Genomic DNA, 26,436 nt, shown 5'->3' on the forward strand with positions numbered 1-26,436 from the left:
TTAGTAGTGCATTAATTTAGGGTTTCTTTGGTGGCTCAGACAGTATAGAATCTGCCTACAATGTGGGAGACCTGGGTTCCAACCCTGGGTTGGGAAGATGAGAACCCACTCCAATATCCTTGCCTGGAGAATCTCCATGGACAGAGGACCCTGGTGGACTACAGTCCATGGGGTCATAAAGAGTTGGACACAACTGAGTGACTAAGTGCACAGCACATATGTTTGTATATGTAAGTTTACATACATATGTAAAATTGATGTTTGATTTAAATGTGCCTCAAAATCTGAGAACAATAATAAGTACACTGTTGTACTCCTTGGCAATTCTTCAGTTAATAATTGCTGACTGAACTAGCTTTTAGTTATATAAATTATAATTCCTGTACATCATTAAAAAATAATCAACTTATGAATAAACTATAGATTAGTTGATTGGTACCTAACAGAAAACAATATCAAATACATATATACTATTTAAAAATCTTCAATATTGAAGATTTTACTTTTTGACTGAAACTTTTTTTCTTTAAGGATGGAATTTAAAAATGTTGTACTAAGAAAATGCCTTATATATTATATGTGCTGAATTAATAAACCTTAAGTACATTGATTCTAAATTTCTGTGGGATATCCATTCCATAATTAAAAAAGAAATGTCTCTCAAGCTTAACCTATTTTTTATTCTGATGTGAGATAGAAATCTATTTCCTTTTTTTTTTAATTTTAAACTTTCTGCAGAATAAAAATGTTGTCTTTAGTATATAAAACACTGTTGAAGAAATATTTTATTTTAATTTAAAATGTTTTCATATAATTACTCAGGATATTCTTTAAAGTCATTTTTCTTCATTCTCAACTAACACTCCTAAGTTTCATATCATTCTTGTCCTATTAGAAAAATCAAATTGCCTATTTCATTTATTATTATTTGGAGAGGGAGAGGGTGGGGAGATTTGGGAGAATGGCACTGAAACATGTATAATATCATGTATGAAATGAGTCGCCAGTCCAGGTTCGATGCAGGATACTGGAGGCTTGGGGCTGGTGCACTGGGATGACCCAGAGGGAGGGTATGGGGAGGGGGGAGGGAGGAGGGTTCAGGATGGGGAACACAGGTATACCTGTGGCGGATTCATTTCGATATTTGGCAAAGCTAATACAATATTGTAAAGTTTAAAAATAAAATAAAATTAAAAAAAAATCTCAAATGGATAAAGTCAAATGATGTTGCTATGTCTTACAAAAATTTTGATAGTATCCCTTCCATAAGTGTAGAATGTCTATGATATAATTATGCATTCCTTAGTTAGTCATACAAGACCATGTGCTGTACTGTGCTTAGTTGCTCAGTCATGTCAGACTCTTTGCGACCCCAGGGACTGTAACCTTCCAGGCTCTTCTATCTATGGGGATTCTCCAGGCAAGAATATCGGAATGAGTTGTCATGCACTCCTCCAGGGCATCTTTCTAACCCAGGTCTCCCACATTGCAGTCGGATTCTTTACCAGGGAAGCCCAAGAATACTGGAATGGGTAGCCTATCCCTTCTCTGGGGAATCTTCCCAACCCAGGAATGGAACCAGAGTCTTCTGCATTGAAGACAGAATCTTTACCAGCTGAGTTACCAGGGAAGCCCACATAAGACCATAATACTAGAATTCTCTGAACTGCTTTACACAGGACCTTAGTCCTTACCATCAAACACTCTGGAGAAAATACAAGTATGACAAATCATAGAAGATACAGACACCAAATATAAGTGAGACAATGATCACAAAATATTTTTTTGCCAATATAGCATCACCCACTTAACGGACATGAACATGAGCAAACTCCAGGAGATAGCGAAGGACATAGAAGTCTGGTGTGCTGCAGTCCATGGGGTCACAAAGAGACAAGCATGACTTAATGACTGAACAACAATAACAGATATTACTTAGCCTTCCCGGGTGGCTCAGTGGTAAAGAATCCACCTGACAAAGCAGGAGCTGCAGTAGACACAGGTTTGATCCCTGGAGGATCGGGAACATCCCCTGGAGGAGAAAATGGCAACCCTGGATATTATTCTTGCCTGGGAAATCCCATGGACAGAGCGGCCTGGTGGGCTAGAGTCCATGGGGTTGTGATGAGTTGGATGCAACCTAGCAACTGAACAAGCACAAATATTACTTAACATCTAATTTCTAATCTATCTAAACTCCAATATCTATTACTGCCATGGTGGTGCCCTTTCAAAAAAGTAGGATAGTAGTGCAATGCTTCTCAAAATCCACATGTTTTCAAGCATATTAATAAATCTAACTCAATTATTGACTATTGCAACAAAACTCAGAGTGATATCTATCTATCTGTCTTCACGGGTGGCTCAGATGTTAAAGAATCTGCTGCAATACAGACGACTCAGCTTCAATCCCTGGGCTTGGAAGATCCCCTGGAGAATATATATAAAGTAAAATATACATTCTCGAGTCTGACTCTTTGTGACCCCATGCACTGTAGCCCACCAGGCTCCTCTGTCCATGGAATTCTCCAGGCAAGAATACTGGAGTGCATCACCATTCCCTTGTCCAGAGGATCTTCCCTGCCCAGGGATCAAACTCAGGTGCATTGCAGGCAGATTGTTTACCATCTGAGCCACCAGGGAAGCCCCTATATATATATAGAGAGAGAGAGAGAGAGAGAGAGATTTTGTAATCTCAATGTTCTGATATTGCAACTATACAGCAAAGCTCTGTAAAATGTGTTTGCACAGAAGGAGATTTAATATCTTATTACAAGTCTGTATATCTTTGAAAAACTTCATAGAAAATATGCAAATGTATTACTACAATTTTATCTACTTGAAGGCTATGCTATAGTAACCAATAAGAATGGCTATGACTGTAGAAAAAGAGAAAAGGACAGGATGTAGTGGATTATTGAATTAGTGTCATATAAAAGTATAGGTCCACATTTAATTTAGACATTGATTTCCAAGAGGTTCCATTTGGACAATCCCATCCAGAGTAGCTTGTCCTTCTGCAGATTTCAAATATATCTTATAAAATGCCTGTCATACCACTTATTACACTGCTTTCAATAGCTGATTTTAATGTTTTGATTCAGCTTGATGACAAACACTAGAACTAAAGGTATTATTTCAATTTCTTAATTGTTACATTCCAAATAGTTAGAAAGTTACTGATTCATGGTACAAAATTAGCAAACATTTATGAGTATATCAAACTATTCTAACCATATTTATTTAACAATATAAGCTATGCAATAAAATAAATATATTCTTTGTTATGACAATTAAAATGTTCTGAAAGGCAGAACATTTTAAACTAAATGGTAAAAGTAAAGTAACCATAATATATCTTATATTTGTTAGCTTTAGACTTTAGGTCAGACACTTTCCATTTCCTTTTTCTTCATGTGTAAAACAAAGTGACTCAACTAGGTATCTTATATGTTCCCTTCTAACATGAAATAAGCTTACATTTCTTTAATGAAAATGACTTTCCCCCTAATATTTAATTTACATGATTTTGATGTTTTATTTAAGATCATTATTCTGCCAGCTCACTTTTACTAAAAATAATATATATATATATTTATATTTAAACATGTATTAATTTAAAATAAAGCTAGATCAAAATAAGCCTACATATGATTTTGCTCTTCTACACCAATTTGTTTATTCTTCTGTCATAGGTATTTGACTACCTCAGTGAAAACTGCATTTTTTAAAAATCTGGATTCTTGCTGAAAATCATATTCTCTTTTTTAAATTTCCCATGGAATAACTTTGTTTTTTCAATATAAAATGTTTTGAGGAGAATATCACTCTTATAGCCATCCTTTTTAATACACATGTTTTAAATTATATCTCTTTATGCATTACAGAATGTCTATTACATCCATTCACTAAAATATAACATTTCTCAAATTAGTGTGCGTTGCAGGGCTTTAAAATTTCTTTAATTTTTTTTTTTTAACTAAGCAGGATGGGAAAATGCCCTTTACACTAAGTCTTTAGACTAAAACCTGAGGACAATAAATCATGAATAGGATTGAGGGAGTCTATGAATCATTCGAAATCATAGTTACAGTCTTGAGTGGATGTGCCTTGTATACTCGTATATTTATACCAGCAGTAGCTGTCATCATAGTATCAAAGGATTCCATAACATTTACAAAATTAAGAGCTAATTCATACTGTCTTGATAACTGTGGCTTTGTAGTAGAGCCTGACGTCAGGTAGGTTGATTCCTCCAGTTCCATTCTTCTTTCTCAAGATCGCTTTGGCTATTTGAGGTTTTTTGTATTTCCATACAAATTGTGAAATTATTTGTTCTAGCTCTGTGAAGAATACTGTTGGTAGCTTGATGGGGATTGCGTTGAATCTATAAATTGCTTTGTACTGGCACAAAGACAGAAATATAGATCAATGGAATAAAATAGAAAGCCCAGAGATAAATCCACGCACATATGGACACCTTATCTTTGACAAAGGAGGCAAGAATATACAATGGATTAAAGACAATCTCTTTAACAAGTGGTGCTGGGAAATCTGGTCAACCACTTGTAAAGGAATGAAACTAGACCACTTTCTAACACCATACACAAAAATAAACTCAAAATGGATTAAAGATCTAAACATAAGACCAGAAACTATAAAACCCCTAGAGGAGAACATAGGCAAAACACTCTCTGACATACATCACAGCAGGATCCTCTATGACCCACTTCCCAGAATATTGGAAATAAAATAAAAAATAAACAAATGGGACATAATTAACCTTAAAAGCTTCTGCACATCAAAGGAAACTATTAGCAAGGTGAAAAGACAGCCTTCAGAATGGGAGAAAATAATAGCAAATGAAGCAACTGACAAACAACTAATCTCAAAAATATACAAGCAACTCCTACAGCTCAACTCCAGAAAAATAAACTACCCAATCAAAAAATGGGCCAAAGAACTAAACAGACATTTCTCCAAAGAAGACATACAGATGGCTAACAAACACATGAAAAGATGCTCAACATCACTCATTATCAGAGAAATGCAAATCAAAACCACTATGAGGTACCATTTCACACCAGTCAGAATGGCTGCAATCCAAAAGTCTACAAATAATAAATGCTGGAGAGGGTGTGGAGAAAAGGGAACCCTCTTACACTGTTGGTGGGAATGCAAACTAGTACAGCCACTATGGAGAACAGTGTGGAGATTCCTTAAAAAACTGGAAATAGAACTACCTTATGATCCAGCAATCCCACTGCTGGGCATAAACACTGAGGAAACCAGAAGGGAAAGAGACACGTGTACCCCAATGTTCATCGCAGCACTGTTTATAATAGCCAGGACATGGAAGCAACCTAGATGTCCATCAGCAGATGAATGGATAAGAAAGCCGTGGTACATATACACAATGGAGTATTACTCAGCCATTAAAAAGAATACATTTGAATCAGTTCTAATGAGGTGGATGAAACTGGAACCTATTATACAGAGTGAAGTAAGCCAGAAGGAAAAACATAAATACAGTATACTAACACATATATATGGAATTTAGAAAGATGGTAACAATAACCCGGTGTACGAGACAGCAAAAGAGACACTGATGTATAGAACAGTCTTATGGACTCTGTGGGAGAGGGAGAGGGTGGGAGGATTTGGGAGAATGACATTGAAACATGTAAATATCAGGTAAGAAACGAGTTGCCAGTCTAGGTTCGATGCATGATACTGGATGCTTGGGGCTAGTGCACTGGGATGACCCAGAGGGATGGTATGGGGAGGGAGGAGGGAGGAGGGTTCAGGATGGGGAACACATGTATACCTGTGGCGGATTCATTTTGATATTTGGCAAAACTAATACAATTATGTAAAGTTTAAAAATAAAATAAAATTTAAAAAAAAATCAAAAAAAAAAAAAAAAAAGAGCTAATTCACCGTGTAGATCCATAGGAATGTTTTTAAACATAATGTGTATGTGTGTGTGTATGTGTGTGCATGTTAGCCACTCAGTTGTGTCCAACTCTTTGCGACCCCATGGATTAAACCCTCCAGGCTCTTCGGTCTGTGGAATTCTTCAGGCAAGAATACTGGAGTGGGTTGCCATTTCCTAATCCAGGGGATCTTCCCAACCCAGGGATTGAACCCGGGTCTCCCACATTGCAGGCAGATTCTTTACCATCTAAGCCACCAGGGAAGCCCTATAAATATAACACTTCAACATATTCTTGATATCTCTTATATAACCAGGGTGAATAGGAATAACTGGCCTATATTCCTTCTGAGAATAACAATTCTCTCATGAGCAATGGACACAAATGTTTAAATCCCATTAAATTAACCCAGTCATAATCTCCTTTGTTTTGTTTCCTTGATGTTTTGTGCATATGTATTTGTGTGTGTGTGTGTGTGTGCAAACATATATGTTAAGCTTCTCACTTATTTTTGTTACCTTCTAATTCATATTTATGGCACATATAGCTATATGACAAAGTTTGGTTACATTTGTTACCTGAGAAATTCACTTCGTGATACAAATTTTTAAACTTATGCTATGAATTGTTTTAAATTTATAGCCATTTACATTTTGAAAGGAACTATATTGAAAACTTGTGTGTGATTATGCTAAGCATGATCAAATGAAAAGTGCTGTATCTCTATTTTGGAGAGCTTAGGATTTTGTTTATGTCTAAATTGACAAATATTGATATCAGAATTTGACTTTAATTCAAATTTTCTGAGAATGCTTTGAGGACCACAATTATGAGTTGTGTTACAGAAAAAGAGTTAAAAACATTTGGAAAATGCATGACTGCTCTGTGCAGTCATTCATGTTATACACTACACTCACATATGCAGTTTTATATAAGTTGCAACCTGGGGTAACAATGTATGATGAACTTGGCTAAATTGTATATAAGTCTTTCTTTAGCTTATATAAAGCTTTAAGTTCATTAGTAATTGGTTTAATTTTTTATATTTGACCATGCAAACTTTTCCCCTTTATATCTTATCTCTTGCTTTGGATGAGTTTAGTTTTCTGCAGAACATCAAGAAATAAGTATAATTATATTAAACCAGCTATATTTTTCTTGAGGTACAGAATGAACTACATCTTAAATCATTTTAATGTATTGGGCAATTTAACTAGAACCACTAGTCTATGTTTTTCATCAAGTCAGGGTAAAATGACACATTTGATATACCAGTCACTATGCTACTGCTTTGCATCAAATGTCTCCATTAATTACTAATAACATAAAGTTATGTGATAGGCATTATATCTTCATTTTGCTTATGAGAAAAGCAATATGTGTAATGCAATACAGGTGATTTGCTGAGATTTGGCCTAACTAGCCCATGGTAGTCAGAATATAAACTGGAATGAGTTTACTATGACAGATGAGATTTAACTCATTTTCCCTACTCTGAATCTTTGGTTCTTATGATGGCAAAACAATACTTCTTTTACAACAGGTCATAGATGACCAGGAAGGACAAGAGGCATGTTTTGAAATCCCATTTGTTCTACATAAGAAATCTCTCACTTATTAAAAAAGAAGGAAAAAATCTTTGATTGAAACAAACCTTTTTATATCCCTACTGACCTGAATGTTCTTGTTTTTACCTTTTTCACTGTGCATTTTCAGTTTCATTACTTTAAAAAATTTAAATAAGCTTCCACTTTTAGGATAGTTTTAGATTTAAAGAGAGTACCAAAGATAGTACAGAGAAATGTCTCTACTCTTGATACCCAATTTGCCCTATCCTTATCATTTTACATTGCTGTGGTACGTTTGTCAGTTAATGGACAACAGTGATACAGTATTGCTAACTGAAGTTCATACATTTTTTTCATGTTTCCTCAGTTTTAGCCAATATCCTTTTTCTGTTTCAGGATCTCATGCAGAACACCACATGCCATTTAGTGGTCTTGTTTCAGACACTTTTTGGCTGACAGCTTCTTAGTGTTTCCTTGTCTTTTATGACACTGCCAGTTTTGAGGAGTATTGGTCAGGTATGTTTTAGAATATTCCTCAGTTGTGTCTTTCTGATGCTTTCCTTCGGGATATGGGTTCTGGAGGAAAGATCACAGGGATTAAATATAATAGATTCCTTGATAATAGGGTATTTATTCATTTCCAGTTGACATTCACTGGTCATGGCAAATGAATGCAATGCAAATATCTGTAAGGAACTTGACTTAGATTCAGATATATCATAATTACCACTGAAAAACAACATTCTTTCTATGTGTATATGCATAATTATTTTAAAGTAAGAGGAAAAATAAAATTTATCTCATATAGATACACATTTATAAGCATAGATATCCTAATAATACATATTTATTAGGCTAAACAATTTCTCCCCATTATAATTTTATTTCAGTATTTACTGAATGAGAGCATTTGATTTTTCACCAACTCTCTAGTCCAATTGCCTAATTCTTTCATTTTTAGAAGTATTTAGTTGGTAAAACTGGAGATGAACTGATCAATGGGCATGTAATGTGGTTAATGAGGATAACATTTTAAAGGCACAGTATGTTCAGGTTTAAAGAAGGCTGTAGATGAGATGGACAGATTTGACTTTATGTGATAAAATCATCTGTCAGGTATAATCTTTGTAGATTAGTTCAAACTTGAATGTATATTTGTGAGGTTGAAGTAAAGAGAGACTATTATGGAGAACAATGGTGGAAAGATACTTACTGAAACATTTTCAAGAATAGAAAAATAGTTAATATTAAATCAGAATACTACAAAACTATGGTGACTGCAACCATAAAATTTAAAAATGCTTGCTCCTTGAAAGAAAAGCTATGACAAACTTAGACAGCATTTTAAAATGTGGAGACATTACTCTGCCGACAAAGGTCTGTCTAGTCAAAGCTATGGTTTTTCCAGTAGTCATGTATGGATGTGAGAGTCGGACCATAAAAAAAGCTGAACACTGAAGAAATAATGCTTTTGAACTGTGGCGTTAGAGACGATTCTTGAGAGTCCCTTGGACTGCAAGGAGATCAAACCAGGCAATCCTAAAGGAAATCAGTCCTGAATATTCATTGTTAGGACTGATGCTGAAGTTGAAGCTCCAATACTTTGGCCACCTGATGTGAAGAACTGATTCATTAGAAAAGACATAATTCTGGGGAAGATTGAAGGCAGGAGGAGAAGGAGACAGCAGAGGATGAGATGGTTAGATGGCATCACAGACTCAATGGAGATGAGTTTGAGTAAGCTCTGGGAATTAGCAATGGACAGGGAAGCCTGGTGTGCTGCAGTCCATGGGGTCACAAGGAGTAGGACTTGACTGAGCCACTGAAATGAACTGAATGGAAAAGCAATGTTCTGCTTTTTCTCTTTTTTCCTTCAGTCCTACTGTCATAGACATGCTCTTTTAATTCTTTTGTTTTAATTCTTCTTGTGGATATCTGCATAATTCTAATTTTATTTTTGATACTGATTTGCTAAAATTAGACACAATATTTACTGGCACCTGATGTTTTATAAGCTTTTACAGCTCTTAGAAGTCTTGACCTTGCATTCACTTATAAATTTAAATTATATATTTAAAGTCTTTTTGTTGTTGCTGGTCAGTTGAATCTTTCACAGATCCAGTAATTCTCCACATTTGAAGATATATTTGTCTTATGTACTATTTTCATTTTCTCATCCTACCTCTGTATCCTAAATTATAGCAAAGGACACATATTTTTAGATTGCTGCTGTCTTTAACATTCATTTGTATCAGAATCCATTTGAAGTTTTTCAGTGCTTTGGTCATAAAGCTTAGAACACCATTTATATTGCAACTACTATACAAATATAGCTTACATTGAAACAAATGTGAGTAATGATTATATTACTTTCCTGGATTTAATGCTGTATCTTTTAAGCAAAGAAATAAGAACAAAGTTTAATATATGTCTCTACCATTTGCTAAAATCCTGCCAGCCACAATTTATTTGCTTTACACTAGGAAAAATTTTTTAATATGAGGCTTTTGGTGGTGGTGATTTGTTTTTACTTTTTCCTAGAGATTTTTGTTTCTTTGGTTTTTGCTTTTTTACTCTTATTTTCACTTTGAATTGCTTTATTTTATAACAACCTCGAAATTTTGAATGCTATTAGTCAAAATATCCTCCTTGTTGACTGGGGATTTTCATTTTTCTTTTCCCCTAGTGACCTCTATCCTGGAACACTCTAGCCCGTTCCTGCTGGGACCAGTTTCCTAATAGTTTCCTACCCAGCTGTCTTTGTGTTGATCCTTTTTTTGTTGTTGTTTCACTGATTTTTGTTGTTGTTGTTGTTTCACTGATTTTAAAGTACTGTTATCTGTATATCACAATCTCTTATATCTTATATTAATCCCATGTTCCTCTGAATTAATTTTTAAGTAAGTTATTGAAAGTGGGTTCATGTGAGATAATTTTGCTCTATGCTTATTTGTCTAAAAATGCCTTTTGCAAAGTAGGTTTATTTATTATTTGAATATACATACTTTACTTTTAAACGTGTTGTTGCTTTTCAGTGGCTATGTCCTGTCTGACTCTGCTGGACTATATCCTGTCAACCTCCTCTGTCCGTGGGATTTCCCAGAGAAGAATACTGGAGTGGATTGTCATCTCCTTATTCTGGGGACCTTTCTGACCCTAGGGATCAAACCTGTGTCTCCTGCATTGGCAGGCAGATTTTTCATCACTCTTTAAAAGAAATATATCATTATTTTCTACAATTTGTAATTGATGAGGCAAAACATGATGCCTTTCTGGCTTCTTTGTGTTGTGTATTATTTTTTTGTTCTTTTTAATGTTTTTCTTGTCTTCAGAATTGTAAGATAAAATCGGTAATTTGTATAAACTTGAGTCATTTTAGACACTATCTTAGCATTTTTCAGTTTGAAGTCTCATGAGGTCATTCTCTCTGATTATTTCCCTTCTGTTTTTGGTTCATATGTAGCCAATTATTCCATTTCACATGTCCCTTGTGATACTGAATATCTTAAATTTCCTCATATAACTCTTATATTCTCTATTTTTTTTTCTAATTTACTTAACCTTTCAGTGAAAACTGTTCTATATTCTAATTCTTAATTCAATATTTTGGGGGAGAAAAATTACATCTTAGTTTTACATTATAGTTTTATGTTACATAATCCATGAATACAATAATTTCTTGACATTCCCTGAGTATCTTCATTCAAGTTTTTATATATTTTTTAATCTTTAGGTTTTAAACTATTTTTCAATTGCCTACTCTCTGGTTAATTTACTGTCATTGTTTTTCATTTTGGCTTTTCTCTCTCATGCTTGGTTTTTCTTGATAGCCTGATCTTATTAAAATCTCAAGAAATTAAAAGCTCTGAAATTTTATTTTGCTGCTAAATATTCAAACTAAGAATTTTAAATTTTCTATATTTTTGTTCAATTTACTACAAACAATTTTCTCATGATGGCTTAGACTACAAACCTGGATAGGAGAAATCAGTTCCTAAGTGCTATAGCTGTATATTTTCAGGTCATCAATTAATCTAGTTTTTGTGGTTCTTGTCCTCATCACCCACTTTTCTCTACCTGGTTATTGTGAATTGAACATACCTGTTTTACAATCATACAGATTAATTATCATCCTTTGTTACTGTTATGGACAAATCAAGCCTACAATATTATAACCTGCATAACCCCCAAACACAATCCTATAAATAGTGAAAGTGAAGTGAAGTCACTCAGTCATGTCCGACTCTTTGCAACCCCATGGACTGTAACCTACCAGGATCCTCAGGCTATGGGATTTTCCAGGCAAGAATACTGGAGTGGGTTGCCATTTCCTTCTCCAGGGGATCTTCCCGACCCAAGAATGGAACCCGGGTCTCCCGCATTGTAGGCAGACACTTTACCGTCTGAGCTACCAGGGAAGCCCCATCCTATAAATACTCTATGGTTTATAGAAATTTTTGTAAACTCTGAATAGTTGGAGACTTCTAAGACAGCTTCCAAGAATAGGATACTAATTTCTATTTTTTAGCCATGCTCAACATGTAAAAGAAGGCCTTTAAAAACCTATACATTTTTGAATTGAAATAAGAAGTAGTGTACATATGTGTGCGCATATACATTTAGTATTTCTCACAGTTCAATAATTGCAATGAACTATTGTAACATTTCACCTAATTCTAGTTAGAGATTACTAACTGAGATATAGTTGTATTTCTAAATGAATGTCTCTATTTAAATAAATTATCTCTGCAATTCACATTACATTTACTTCTATGATGATGGCAAGAGAGATTTATTTACTTACTAGAAGAAAAAAACTTAACTTTTTACATTTTCATATCTATATGCAAAAAAAAAAAAAACAAAACTAGTTTCAGGGAGGAAAAAACAAATTGTTTCTTTAATTGACCCAAACTTGATCTTTTGTCAGCAATCTCATTGTGGTTTTCAACAGTGAATTGCTACTTCCAGAACATTATCTTTCAAAATATTCCATTTTTTTTTTTTTTACTTTCACTTCAGAAAAATGTATGACCCAACTGACAGTAATAAAATAACATCTGTAAAATGATCAGTGCCTGTTTGATTTTAAGCAGAGATTACATTAACTGAACAGTGACTTGGTTCAGGGAGATGCAATTTATCGTTCATCTTGAAAGGTTAAAAAGAGGCAACTATATATAAAAGTGAATGAAGAGGTAGTTGGTTGGAAATTCACAATAAAGTTCAACTCTTTGCCTTTCCACTTGCTCTCAAATAAGAAAGAATGATGCGATACATTTAAATGTCAGCAAAGTTAAAATCATTCTTGGACTAAATAAAAGATATTTCAATTTGTTTGCTTGTATCACAATAAAATTCAAAATAATGTATTCTCCTAAATAATAAAATATTTAAAACTATGATTCTGAATCTCCTACATGGATTTTAAGCAGCGATGTGCTGGTAAATACTCAAAAACAGGCTCTTCTTATAGAGGTGGAAAGAAGCCTTGATTTGCAGTGTTTGTCAGCTTTCATGATGAAAATACTGCATGGCTGATTTCAACCTGCCTACCTGTCCTATTGAATGTAAATGGAGAAGAGATGCTAACAAGAGGCTCTGTGAGCAACTGTAAGCCAATCCTGCAGACCATTACCCTAAGGCAGTTGTGGTGAAATGGAAAATTGTTAAAGGTTTAGATCATCTAGTCTGCATATAAATGATTTTGTTGTGTTACAGATCAATATGTAATGATTTTTAAAATAGGATTAATACTGCTTAATCATGACTTGGTTGGGCAGCTTCCTTTATAATCACAAGAGATCAAAATGTAGCGTCTATATCACACTTATGCATGGGTAAAAATATGACTCTCCTTCCTCAATGTTTATACCAATGTGTGAATGTGACTAGGAGTTAACTCTATATTCTGTGGCAATTTTCCATAATTAATTATTTGAATTTTACCTCTAGAGAATATGTGCAAAGACTTATTTGACTGAAGTATTCTGAGAGGTTTCCCCTCTCAAAATTTTATCATGTTTCCAAAAGTTCCAATTTACCTATGACCAACATAATAATATATGTTCTTTATCATTATAGATTTTTTGCTATGAAATATATTTGGGAAGTAAAATGAAAATAACCATCTTTGAGTGTGGAAAAGGACAGGAGAGATAAAGATTTTTCTTAATTTTTAATGTCATATGTTTGGAATGTCAGTGCTTTTTGTTTGTTTAGTTTGTGTGTGCCGTGTGTGCACGCGCGTGATGTGCTCAAGTTTATAAAAGTTGATTTAAGAGCTGTGTGGTGAATTCTAGTAATTTATCAAATCTATGGTTCTGAAGCCCAGTCTCTCTGTCTCTTTGTCTCTCTCTATCCATTGCTGATCAGATATGTTAAAATATTGGATATTGGCATGACAATTGTGAATAGCATGCACAATAAAAAGAGATTTCAAAGAGAAAAGTATTCTGAATAAAGAAGTTGCATTTATAGTTTAAAAAAGTTTGAGCTGTTATGAGTCATTAAGTATTAGTCTAAATCTGATGATATTCTATTACTCCAAACATCAAGAACCTAAAGTCTCATAATTTCATTGAGAGATAAAAAGAAGATACTCCACAAATGAGTAGGAAACATTAGCAACAAATATTTTGTGTACACCAAATCTCTTGGTACTAGAAGGAAATATCTTTAAAAAGATAGGGTATAATTAGAGTCAACGATAATCCCAATTCTCATGCTTTTTTAGCATAGATTCTAAACTCATAATATTTCTGTCTTCCCTTTCAATATTTCTTAGATTTTCCCAATGGAATAGATGTGAAATACTAGGTACTTGTGGTACACAGTAGTCACTGAATACATGTGAATCATTCTTCTCTAAGTTTACAGGTCTTACTGCCTTCATAAAAATAGAAGACTTCACTATTCTTGCTTCGATGTGTAAGTAGGCTAGGTTAATGTCTGGGGGAAAGGCAGCCTTTGCAATCATAAGCAGAAGTTGTTTCTATCTCCAACAACATGCCTGAATGAGTTTGAGTCAGTAAGTTAATAATATATCTGCTCCATAGAGTTATTCACTTTCTCTTGCACACCTCCAGTAAGAATTGAGAGTAAATTTAAGTGGTTTGATCTGTTCAAAAACCCAAGCTGTGATCTTGTATTGCTTTGGATTCAATATTTCATTATTCATCAATCTTTTAAAACAGGGTTAATATTTAGGAAGGATTTACCAGGCAAGAATACTGGAGTGGGTTGCCATTTCCTTCTCCAGGGGATCTTCCTAACCCAGGGATTGAACCCAGATATCCCGCACTGCAGGCAGACTTTTTACCATCTGAGACACCAAGGAAGCCCAATACTTAGGAAGGAAAGGGAGCATTACTTACTGCCCTCTTCAGAATTCAGCAATGATTTTGACCAAATATCTTATATTCAGTTACACTTTAGATTATCACAAGCTCAAGAATAATGGTTCGAGCTAGAATGCATACACAATATCCACTATTCTCTAACACATTTGTCTGGTTCAGGTGCAGTTTTTCCAAATATAGGTGACTTAAAATATCCTTCCTCCAAGAACTTTGTTTAGCCTAATATAATATCACATAAGACTTCATCATTCATTCAGCAGACAAAATAAGCCCAGTAGATCACCCTGATGGTCAAACAAAAAGCAGCATCACAGGCTACCAAAGTTAGATTATAGATGCATGGGAAAAAAAATCCTTGCACACATTCCAACAACCACATTGATAATAATGTAAAAGATCTATAGCACTATAAAATAAAACTATATCTTAAATGGTAGGTTGGTACATTAATAAAATATTATAACCCCCTAGTCTTTTTGGTTAGAGTTTATCACTTCTGCTATCAAATAATTATAGCAATTTCAAAGATTTCAACCTATGATTAATTTTGATCTATTAACTTTATACTTGCAAGAATAGCATTCCAACTTTGTGCATAGGTGACACTGCTACCAATTAAAAGAGGAAAATCCACCGCACAGCAATTAAGAAAAATCAAAAGTAATAAATATATATTGGTTGATAAATACATCCATGAAATAACACACAAAAGTGAGGTCAAGTAGCATATAACGCCTTTAGGAAAATTATGAACATACTTATGTTTCTAACTGTCACAAATTATTGAGAAACAATTTTTAAAAGGGAACATTTTGTTCCATCATGTAAACTGTGAGTGAAATGCAAACTGAGTGTTGTCATGGAATATTTTATGAGTATGCAGTACTTTGTTATTTTAAAAATAAATAACATACAGAAGACTTCTCATAAATGTATTGAATAAGAGCCCCCATTTTCTTTTCTTTTAAAAAATGGAATATAGTTGATTTACTATATTATGTTAGTTCAGGTGTACAAAAAAGTGATTCAGTCATACATATATATACATACATACACACATATATATATGTTTTATATTATATATATATATAGGGGAGAAAGAGAGAGAGAGAGAGAGTAGTGTGTATCTGTTATCCCATACTCTTAATTTAATCTCCATCCCACCTTTTCCTCTTTGGTAACCATAAGGTTGTTCTCTGTATCTATGAGTGTTTCTGTTTTGTATATACCTTCATTTGCATTGTTTTTTAGATTCCATATATGTGATATTGTATATATAATATTTGTCTTTGACTTACTTAGTAAGATATTCTCTAGGTCCACACATATTGCTACAAATGACAATATTTCATACCTTCTTATGGTTGCAGATCACCATCTTTGCTTGTACACTGTAGTCCTTCAGCTAACCTAGACATCTATATGGAATAGCATAACCAGTGATATTTTTTGGAATCTGATCATCCTTGGTATATTTGATCCATACTTGACCACACAATAGCAAATATTATTTGCTCAAAATATTAACAACAATATGCAGTGATTAAATGGCTATCTGCATGATTTCAGTTCAGTCACTCTGTTGTGTCCGACACTTTACTACCCCATGTACTGCAACATGCCAGGCTTCCCTGTCCATCACCGACTCCTGGAGTTTGCTCAAATTCATGTCCATTGAGTTGGTAATGCCATCCAATCATCTTATCCTCTGTTGTCCCCTTTTGCTCGTGTCTTCAGTCTTTCCCAGTATCAGAATCCTTTCCAATGAGTCACTTCTTTGCATCAGGTGGCCAAATGTTGGAGCTTCAGCTTCAGCATCAATCCTTCCAATGAATATTTAGGATGGATTTCCTTTAGCATTGATTGGTTGGATCTCCTTGCAGTCCATGAGACTCTCGAGTGTCTTCTCCAACACCACAGTTCAAAAGCATCAGTTCTTTGGTGCTCAGCTTTCTTTATAGTCCAACTCTCACATCCATACATGACTACTGGAAAAACCATAGCCTTGACTAGACGAACCTTTGTTGACAAAGTAATGTCTCTGCTTTTGAATATTCTATCTAGGTTTTTCATAGCTTTTCTTCCAAGGAGCAAGTGCCTTTTAATTTCATGGCTGCAGTCACCATCAACAGTGATTATAGAGCCCAAGAAAATAAAGTCTCTCACTGTTTCCATTGTTTCCCCATCTATTTGCCATGAAGAGATGGGACTGGATGACATGTTCTTAGTTTTTGAATGTTGGATTTTAAACCAACATTTTCATTCTCCTCTTTCACTTTCAACAAGAGACTGTTTAGTTCTTCTTCATTTTCTGCCACAGGTGTGGTGTCATCTGCATATCTGAGGTTATTGATATTTCTCCTGACAATATTGCTCACAGGTTGTGCTTCATCCAGCCTGGCATTTCCCATTATATACTCTGCATTAAATAAGCAGGGTGATGATATACAGCCTTGATGTACCCCTTTCTCAATTTGGAACCAGTCCATTGTTCCATGTCCAGTTCCAACTGTTGCTTCTTGACCTGCATACAGATTTCTCAGGAGGCAGGTCAGGTGGTCTGGTATTTCCCATCTTTTTCAGAATTGTCTACAGTACACTGTGATCCACACAGTCAAAAACTTTGGTGTAGTCAATAAAGCAGAAGTAGGTGTTTATCTGGAATTTTTTTTTTTTGATGGTCCAATGATGTTGGATATTGATCTCTGGTTCCTCTGCTTTTTCTACATCCAGCTTGAACATCTGGAAGTTTGCAGTTCGCATACTGTTGAAGTCTTAGCATGGAGAATTTTCAGAATCACTCTGTTATCATTTGATATGAGTGCAATTGTGTGATAGTCTGAACATTCTTTGGCCTTGCCTTTCTTTGGGATTAAAATGAAAACTGACATTTTCCAGTCCTGTGGCCACTGCTGTTTTCCAAATTTGCTGGCATACTGAATGCAGCATTTTCACAGTATCATCTTTTAGGATCTGAAATAACTCAACTGGAATTCCATCACCTCCAACAGCTTCATTCATAGTAATGATTCCTAAGGCCCACTTGACTTCACACTCCAACATATCTCTAAGTGATCACACCATCATGGTTTCTAGGTCATGAAGATCTTTTTTATACAGTTCTTCTATGTATTCTTGCCACTTCTTCTTAATATCTTCTGCTTCTGTTAGATTCTTACCATTTCTGTCCTTTATTGTGCCCATCTTTGCATGAAATGTTCCCTTGGTATCTCAAATTTTCCTGAAGAGATCACTAGTCTTTCTCATTGTATTGTTTTCCTCTATTTCTTTGCACTGGTCACTGAGGAAGGCTTTCTTATCTCTCCTTGTCATTTTTTAGAACTCTGCATTCAGATGGAGATATATTTCCTCCTTTGCCTTTTGCTTCTTTTCTTTTCTCAGCTATTTGTAAGGCCTCTTCAGACAACCATTTTGCCTTTTTGCATTTCTTTTTATTGGGAATGACCTTGATCACTGCCTCCTGTACAAAGTCATGAACCTTTGTCCATAAGTTTTTGGGCACTCTATCAAATCTAATCCCTTGAATCTATTTGTCACTTTCACTGTATAATCATATGGGATATAATTTAGGTCATATCTGAGTGGTCAAATGTTTCTTGACCTACTTTCTTCAATTTAAGTCTGAATTTTGCAGTAAGGAATTTATGATCTGAGCCATAATCAGCTCCCAGTCTTGTTTTTACTGACTGTATAGAGCTTCTCCATCTTTGGCTGCAGATAATATAATCAATTTGATTTAAGTATTGACCATCTGGTAATGTCCATATGTAGAGTCATCTCTTGTGTTGTTGGAAGAGGGTGTTTGCTATGACCAGTGCATTCTCTTGACAAATCTCTGTTAGTCTTTGTCCTGCTTCATTGTGTATTCCAAGACCAAATGTGCCTGGTACTCCAGGTATCTCTTGACTTTTTACTTTTGACTTGCAGTCCCCTATGATGGTAAGGCCATCTTTTTGGAGTGTTAGTTCTGGAAGGTCTTGTAGGTCTTCATAGAACCATTCTACTTCAGCTTCTTCAGCATAGTGATTGGGACATAGACTTGGATTACCTTGATATTGAATGGTTTGCCTTGAAAATGAACAGAAATCATTCTGTCGTTTTTGAGATTGCACCCAAGAGATGCATTTCAGACCCTTTTGTTGACTATGAAGGCTATTCCATTTCTTCTAGGGATTCTTGCCTACAGTAGTACATACAATGATCATCTCAATTAAATTTGCCCATTGCAGTTCATTTTATTCCACTGATTCCTAAAATGTCAATGTTCATTCTTGCCATTTTGTGTTTAGCCACTTCCAATTTACCTTTATCCATGTACCTACATTCCAGTTCCTATGCAATATTGCTCTTTACAGCATTGGACTTAACTTCCATCACCAGTCACATCCACAACTGTGTGTTGTTTTCACTTTGGCTCTTTCTCTTCATTCTTTCTTGAGTTATTTCTTCATTCTTCTCTGGTAGCATATTGGGCACCTAGTGACCTGGGGAGTTCATCTTTTAGTGTGATATCTTTGTTTTCCTTTTCATAGTGTTCATGGGGTTCTCAAGGCAAGAATACAGAAGTGGTTTGCCATTCCCTTCTCCAGTGGACCACGTTTTGTCAGAAATCTCCACCATGACCCGTCCATATTGGTTGGGCCCTTCACAACATGGATAATAGTTTCCTTGAGTTAGACACGGCTGTGGTCCATTTGATCAGTTTGATTAGTTTTCTGTGACTGTGGTTTTCATTCTGTCTGCTCTCTGATAGGTAAGGATAAGAGGTTTATGGATTCTTCCTGATGGGAGAGACTGACAGTAGGGGAAACTGGTTCTTGTTGTGAAGGGCCATGCTCAGTAAATTTTTAATCCAATTTTCTGTTGAAGGGAGGGGCTGTGTTCCCTCTCTGTTGTTTGACATAGACCATACTATGGTAGGGGTAATGAAGATAATGAAGATGTCTTTCAAAAGGTCTTGTGCATACATTCTTGTATTCAGTTCCCATGACCCTGTAGCAGGCCACTGTCGACCCTCACCTCTGCTGGAGACTCCTGGACACTTACAGGCAAGTCTGGGTCAGTCTTGTGGGATCACTGCTCCTTTCTCCTGGATCCTGGTATTCACATGGTCTTGTTTGTGCCCTCCAAGAGTTTGTTTCCCCAGTCCTACGTAAGTTCTATAATCAAATCCCACTGGCCTCCAAATCAAATTCTCCAGGGGTTCTCAGTCCCTTTGCCAGATCCCCAGGTTGGGAAATCTGTTGTGGGTACCCGAACTTTCTTAACAGTGTGAGAATTCATTTGTTATAATTGTTCTGCAGCTTGTGGGTAGTCATCTTGGTGGCTCTATGGTGGAGTTAATGGGACCTCCTCTGAGAGGGCTTATGCCACATGCTGGGTGACCCAGTTCTGCTGCAACAAGAGCCTCTGCCCCTGTGGCAGGCCACTGCAGACCCATGCCTCCGCAGGAGATACTCTAACACTCAAAGTCAGATCTGGCTCAGTCTCTGTGTGGTCTCTGGCTCCTGTTGTGCACAAGGGTTGCTTGAGCCCTCTTAGCATGTCTGGAGTATAGGGGATTTGATTCTAAATGCAATTTCCCCCTCCTACTATCTTGCTGGGGCTTCTCCTTTACCCTTCGACATGGGGAATCTTTTTCTGGTGGGATCTAACATTCTCCTTCAAGGGTTGTTCAGTGGCAAGCTGCAGGTTTGGAGTTCTTGCAGGATAAATTAGCACACATCCTTCTACTCCACCATCTTGCATCTTGCATCTGTATGGTTTACTGATCATTAATAACATATCTACAGAAAGTCAACCGTGGCAGAAATGCAAAGATTTAGGCAATCAAATGGGGGTCTTGTCTCCACACAAGACATGAAAAAAAAAGGGGGATAAAAGAGCCACTGAACTCCAACTTAAGTGATAGTTTGGATCACAGTGTTTTTATGGTGGAGATCATATATATTCACTAAGTGTGGACAGAGAGTAGCTTGGAGGGGGAAAAATGAATTATTGAAGACAGCCCAATCAGTGTCACTAAAAATGACTTAAATTGCTCTTTTTGTCATATTTTCTGTAGGATAATTTATCTTGTTCAGTCAGTGACATTTTGACCCACCCTGGCTCTCAGTCTCAGCAAAGGCACTTGGCTTTGCCATTGGCAGTTGATTCCAGCCTCTAATTTCTATCACTCCCAGATAACCTTCAGTTTCATCACATTCCATCAAATATAACTAGCAAAAATTTGTCAGGAACCATAGACAGGGTTCAAGCTTATCTCTATCCTTGAATCCTTTAAGCTCACAATCTTCTTACGAACTCCTTCATTTCTTTGTTCTATTTTCTTCACTTTTGTGGCACCATGCCAAGAGTAGCAACTACTTTTTAGATTCTTCAATTTGGGTTCCATCTATTTCTGCTTTATTGACTATGCCAAAGCCTTTGACTTTGTGGATCACAATAAACTGTGGAAAATTCTGAAAAAGATAGGAAGACCAGACCACATGACCTGCCTCTTGAGAAACCTATATGCGGATCAGGAAGCAACAGTTAGAACTGGACATGGAACAACAACAGACTGGTTCCAAATAGGAAAAGGAGTATGCCAAGGCTGTATATTGTCACCCTGCTTATTTAATTTATATGCAGAGTACATCATGAGAAATGCTGGGCTGGAAGAAGCACAAGCTGGAATCAAGATTGCCGGGAGAAATATCAATAACATAAGATATGCAGATGACACCACCCTTATGGCAGAAAGTGAAGAGGAACTAAAAAGCTTCTTGATGAAAGAGGAGAGTGAAAAAGTTGGCTTAAAGCTCAACATTCAGAAAATGAAGATCACGGCATCTGGTCCCATCGCTTCATGGGAAATAGATGGGGAAACAGTGGAAACAGTGTCAGACTTTATTTTTGGGGGCTCCAAAATCACTGCAGATGGTGATTGCAGCCATGAAATTGAAAGGCACTTATACTCCTTGGAAGGAATGTTATGACCAATTTAGATAGCATATTCAAAAGCAGAGACATTACTTTGCCAACAAAGGTCCATCTAGTCAAGGTTATGGTTTTTCCAGTGGTCATGTATGGATATGAGAGTTGGACTGTGAAGAAAGCTGAGCACCAAAGAATTGATGCTTTTGAACTGTGGTGTTGGAGAAGACTCTTGCAAGTCCCTTGGACTGCAAGGAGAGCCAACCAGTCCATTCTAAAGGAGATCAGCCCTGGGTGTTTTTTGGAAGGAATCATGATAAAGCTGAAACTCCAATATTTTGGTCACCTCATGCAAAGAGTTGACTCATTGGAAAAGACTCTGATGCTGGGAGGGATTGGGGGCAGGAGGAGAAGGGGATGACAGAGGATGAGATGGCTGGATGGCATCACCAACTTGGTGGACATGAGTTTGGGTGAACTCCGGGAGTTGGTGATGGACAGGGAGGCCTGGCATGCTTTGATTCATGGGGTTGCAAAGAGTCGGACATGACTGAGTGACTGAACTGAACTGTTAAAATTTTGATAGTACAACCCTTCAACACCTATATAACCAGCCTTTATGTAGACTCTTTATTTTGGAGAGACAGTTTATTATGGATACATGTATAAATTTTGGTGAACATACAAACTTCACAGTTTCAGAAGGACATCCGTATACCCTAAAAAAGTAAATAGTTGACTAAGAATTTTTTTCTTTTAAGTTTCTGGTTAAACTATTTTAAATCTATGAGTAAATTTTTCAACAGCTAAGATTTATTCAAATTTCTTGTCATTTCATCACAACTTTCTTGAGCACTTGTATTTTATCCATGCCAAATATTCATTATTTTATATTTGATATTAAAAAATTAAAATATCCAATGAATACACATCCTTTTTAATTTAGTCTAAAAATATAGCTTACCCTACTAAAATTTCCAAGGACTCAGTGAGTGTTAAAATAATGTTAATTTGTCTGCATGATTTTTATTTTAAGGGATCATATTGTTTAACATTTTGATCAAACATATGGAGTAATTTTAATTCACATGACTAAGTGATTGTTACAAGTTCTATAAATGGGGAAAAAAGAAGCTTATATCAAATGCCAGTCATACCAGCTAGTTATTTTTAAACATCTGATTAAAAAAGAAGACATAAAATAAAATGCCATTAGACAATATTAATCTTATCTTTGATATTAGAATTCTGAGACAGCCTAAACATACATAGGTTGGCAGCTTTTTGTTTATTTTTAAATGGAATTAACAGGGTAAGTTTTTCTATGTCATACTTGGAAGTTATGTACAAAATCTTGTCAGCTTTCATTTTCATCTGGGGTCCCTGAGTTAGAAGAAATGGCACTTGAATTATTCATGGCAAAGAGCTAAGCTAAAAACCAAAATATGGTATAATTCTTGGTATTAAAGATAACCTTAAAAGAAGTGTCTATTGACATTTCTAAAAATCCTTTTAAATTTGTTAAAAACTCTTCTTCAAAAATTATTTTTATATAAAACTCTATCATCTCAGATATTAAAAAAATAAATTATACTTTGAAATTTAAACAGCATCTATAGCAAATGAAAATAAAATATTAAAGCTTGATTAATTTAAACATATGAAAATAAGTAACATTTTATGAATTTTTACAATGATCCCTGGGCTTCCCAGGTCACTCAGTGATCAAAAATCTGCCAGCCAATGCAGGAGATGCAGGGGATGCAGCTTAGATCCCTGGGTAGGGAAAAATCCACTGGAGGAGGAAATGGCAACCCACTTCAGTATTCTTGCCTGAGAAATCCCAGGGACAGAGGAGCCTGATGGGCTAGAGTCTATGGGGTCACAAAGAATCAGACAGGACTGAGCGACTAAGCATGAAAGCACAATGATCCCTACATGCTGTCATCTCTGAATAACTTCCTAAAAATCTCCAAAATGTTTCTTATTTGCATTTTAGAATAAGAATTTCAATAAACACAGTATTCTGAATATAATTGTGCATCGCCAGCTTAAACATGTAATGTAAAAATAGAAAGTGTTTTTCCTTAGCAATTCATGTGTAAGTTAGACATTTAGAGATGTAATTTTCATGCAATAACCCTAACACATAATTTATACTAAAAAATTAGTCATCTTTCATACAGCTGAACCTATGTACATATAGATATAGATACAGACATAGATATAGATATAAAAATGGGTCTTTCTCTTGGTAACTGACATGTAAGCAATTCCCAGAGACACTCAATGAGGACTAAATTAAAAGGTTCATATTTACCCATCCATTAATACATATGCATACATCCTACTATGTAGGAGTCTCTCTGTTAGCTACTGGAATTTCAAATAAACTGTCTGACCTGACATACCTTAATGCAAAAATGCTGCTGCTGCTGCTGCTAAGTCGCTTCAGTCGTGTCTGACTCTGTGCGACCCCATTGACAGCAGCCCACCAAGCTTCCCCATCCCCGAGATTCTGAAGGCAAGAATACTGGAGTGGGTTACCATTTCTTTCTCCAATGCATGAAAGTGAAAAGTGAAAGTGAAGTCGCTAGTCGTGTCCAACTCCTAGCGACCCCATGGACTGCAGCCTACCAGGCTCCTCCGTCCATGGGATTTTCCAGGCAAGAGTACTGGAGTGGGTTGCCATTACCTTCTCTGATAGGGCCATGAGTGGGAAATTATTTTTAATATTTTAATTTTATTGAAGTAGAGTTGTTTTACAATGTTGTTTTAGTTTCAGGTGTACAGCAAAGTGATTCAATTGTATGTATACATATATTCATGCTTTTTTAGATTCTCTTCTCTTGGAGATTATGCAGAATACTGGGTGGAGTTCCCTGTGCTATATAGTAAGTCCTTGTCAGTTATCTGTCTTGTTGTATGTAGTAGTAGGCGTGTATTCATCCCAAGCTGCTGATTTATCCTCCCCCCTCCATGTTTCCCTTTTCATAACCATTAGTTTGTTTTTGATGTCTGTAAGTCTGCTTCTGTTTTACACATAAGTTCATTTGTGTCTTTTTCAAAATGAGATTCTACATATATATGATATTTGTCTTTGTCTGTCTGAGTTACTTCACTTAGTATGATAATCTCTAAGTGCATACATGTTGCTGAAAATGACATTGTTTCCTTCTTATGGCTGCGAAATACTCCATTGTATATATGTACAACATCTTTATGATTGGAGGGAACATCACAGAAGGTAATGCTTAGCTACAATATGTTTAGCTTAGCCACAATGCTTAGCTACAAACATTTTCTGTCAAGGGCCAAATAGTAAATATTTTAAGCTCTTTAGGCCTTACAGTCTCTGTCACAATTATCCGTCCCTGCTTTTTAGCAGAAAGTCAGAGGCAACATGTAACCAAGTGAGCATGGCTGTGTGCTAAGAAACTTTATTTATGGATACCAAATAAATTTTACATGTCACAAAATATTCTTCTTCTTTTGATTTGTTTCAGTCATTTGAAATGTAAAACCTATTTTGTCCTGCTGTAAGGGGGAAATATAGCAAACATCCCTTAATATGTACTCCATTCAGAATTAGCATGTATATATATTCAATTTTTGCTTCATTTATGTTATTTATTTTATTAACAAAAGTTAAGTAGTATTTAAGATTTCTTTATCTTCTTCACCAATTCAAAACTTCCTTTAAGAAGTAAGCACTATAATGGATTTGTTATGTACTGCTTCAAAATATGTTTTATACATTACATTACATCACTATGTATTCCATAGTTATTTATATGGAATGTATCAATTGTATTAATTGCTATTGTCATTAATATGTTTTCAATAAATTACAATTGATGTATTATTTTCCAAATGTTTTTTTACATTCATCATTATATTATGAAGTCTTATTCATGATGATGTATAGGTGTTTGTTCAGATATAAACAATGATACATATTTCATTCAACAACAATTTCATTTTTTCCATTCTATGAATGATAGCTGTTCCCTGTTCTTGAATTATGCAAATAATACTGCAGGAAAAATTCTTAAGCATTTCACTTGGTGTACATATACAAGACCATTTATAGGGCATGTGTGTAGAAATGAAGTTGTTAGAGTTTAGAAAAATATATATTCCATATTACTAGATTTTTTTCTCTCCAATGGTGTTACAAATTGATACGTTCCTTCCATTATGGAAAAGTCTCTTGATCTACCATTATTTTAAGCAGTTATAACTTAAAGAATTTATTTCTTTAGTCTGATTCCTATAAAATCATATCCAATTGTTATATATGAATGCAAATTTTGATATCTTCATCAGTTAAGGTCAGGTCAGTTCAGTCACTTAGTCATGTCCGACTCCCTGCGACCCCATGTACTACAGCACGCCAGGCCTCCTTGTCCATCACCAACTCTCAGAGTTGGCCCAAACTCATGTCCATTGAGTTGGTGATGACATCCAACCGTCTCATCCCCTGTCGTCCCCTTCTCCTCCTGCCTTCAATCTTTCCCAGCATCAGGGTCTTTTCAAATGAGTCAGTTCTTTGCATAGGGTGGCCAAAGTAATGGAGTTTCAGCTTCAACATCACTCCTCCCAATGAATATTCAGGACTGATTTCCTTTA

Source organism: Bos mutus, chromosome 20 (assembly GCF_027580195.1).
Source record: "Bos mutus isolate GX-2022 chromosome 20, NWIPB_WYAK_1.1, whole genome shotgun sequence".
Lineage (NCBI taxonomy): Eukaryota > Metazoa > Chordata > Mammalia > Artiodactyla > Bovidae > Bos > Bos mutus.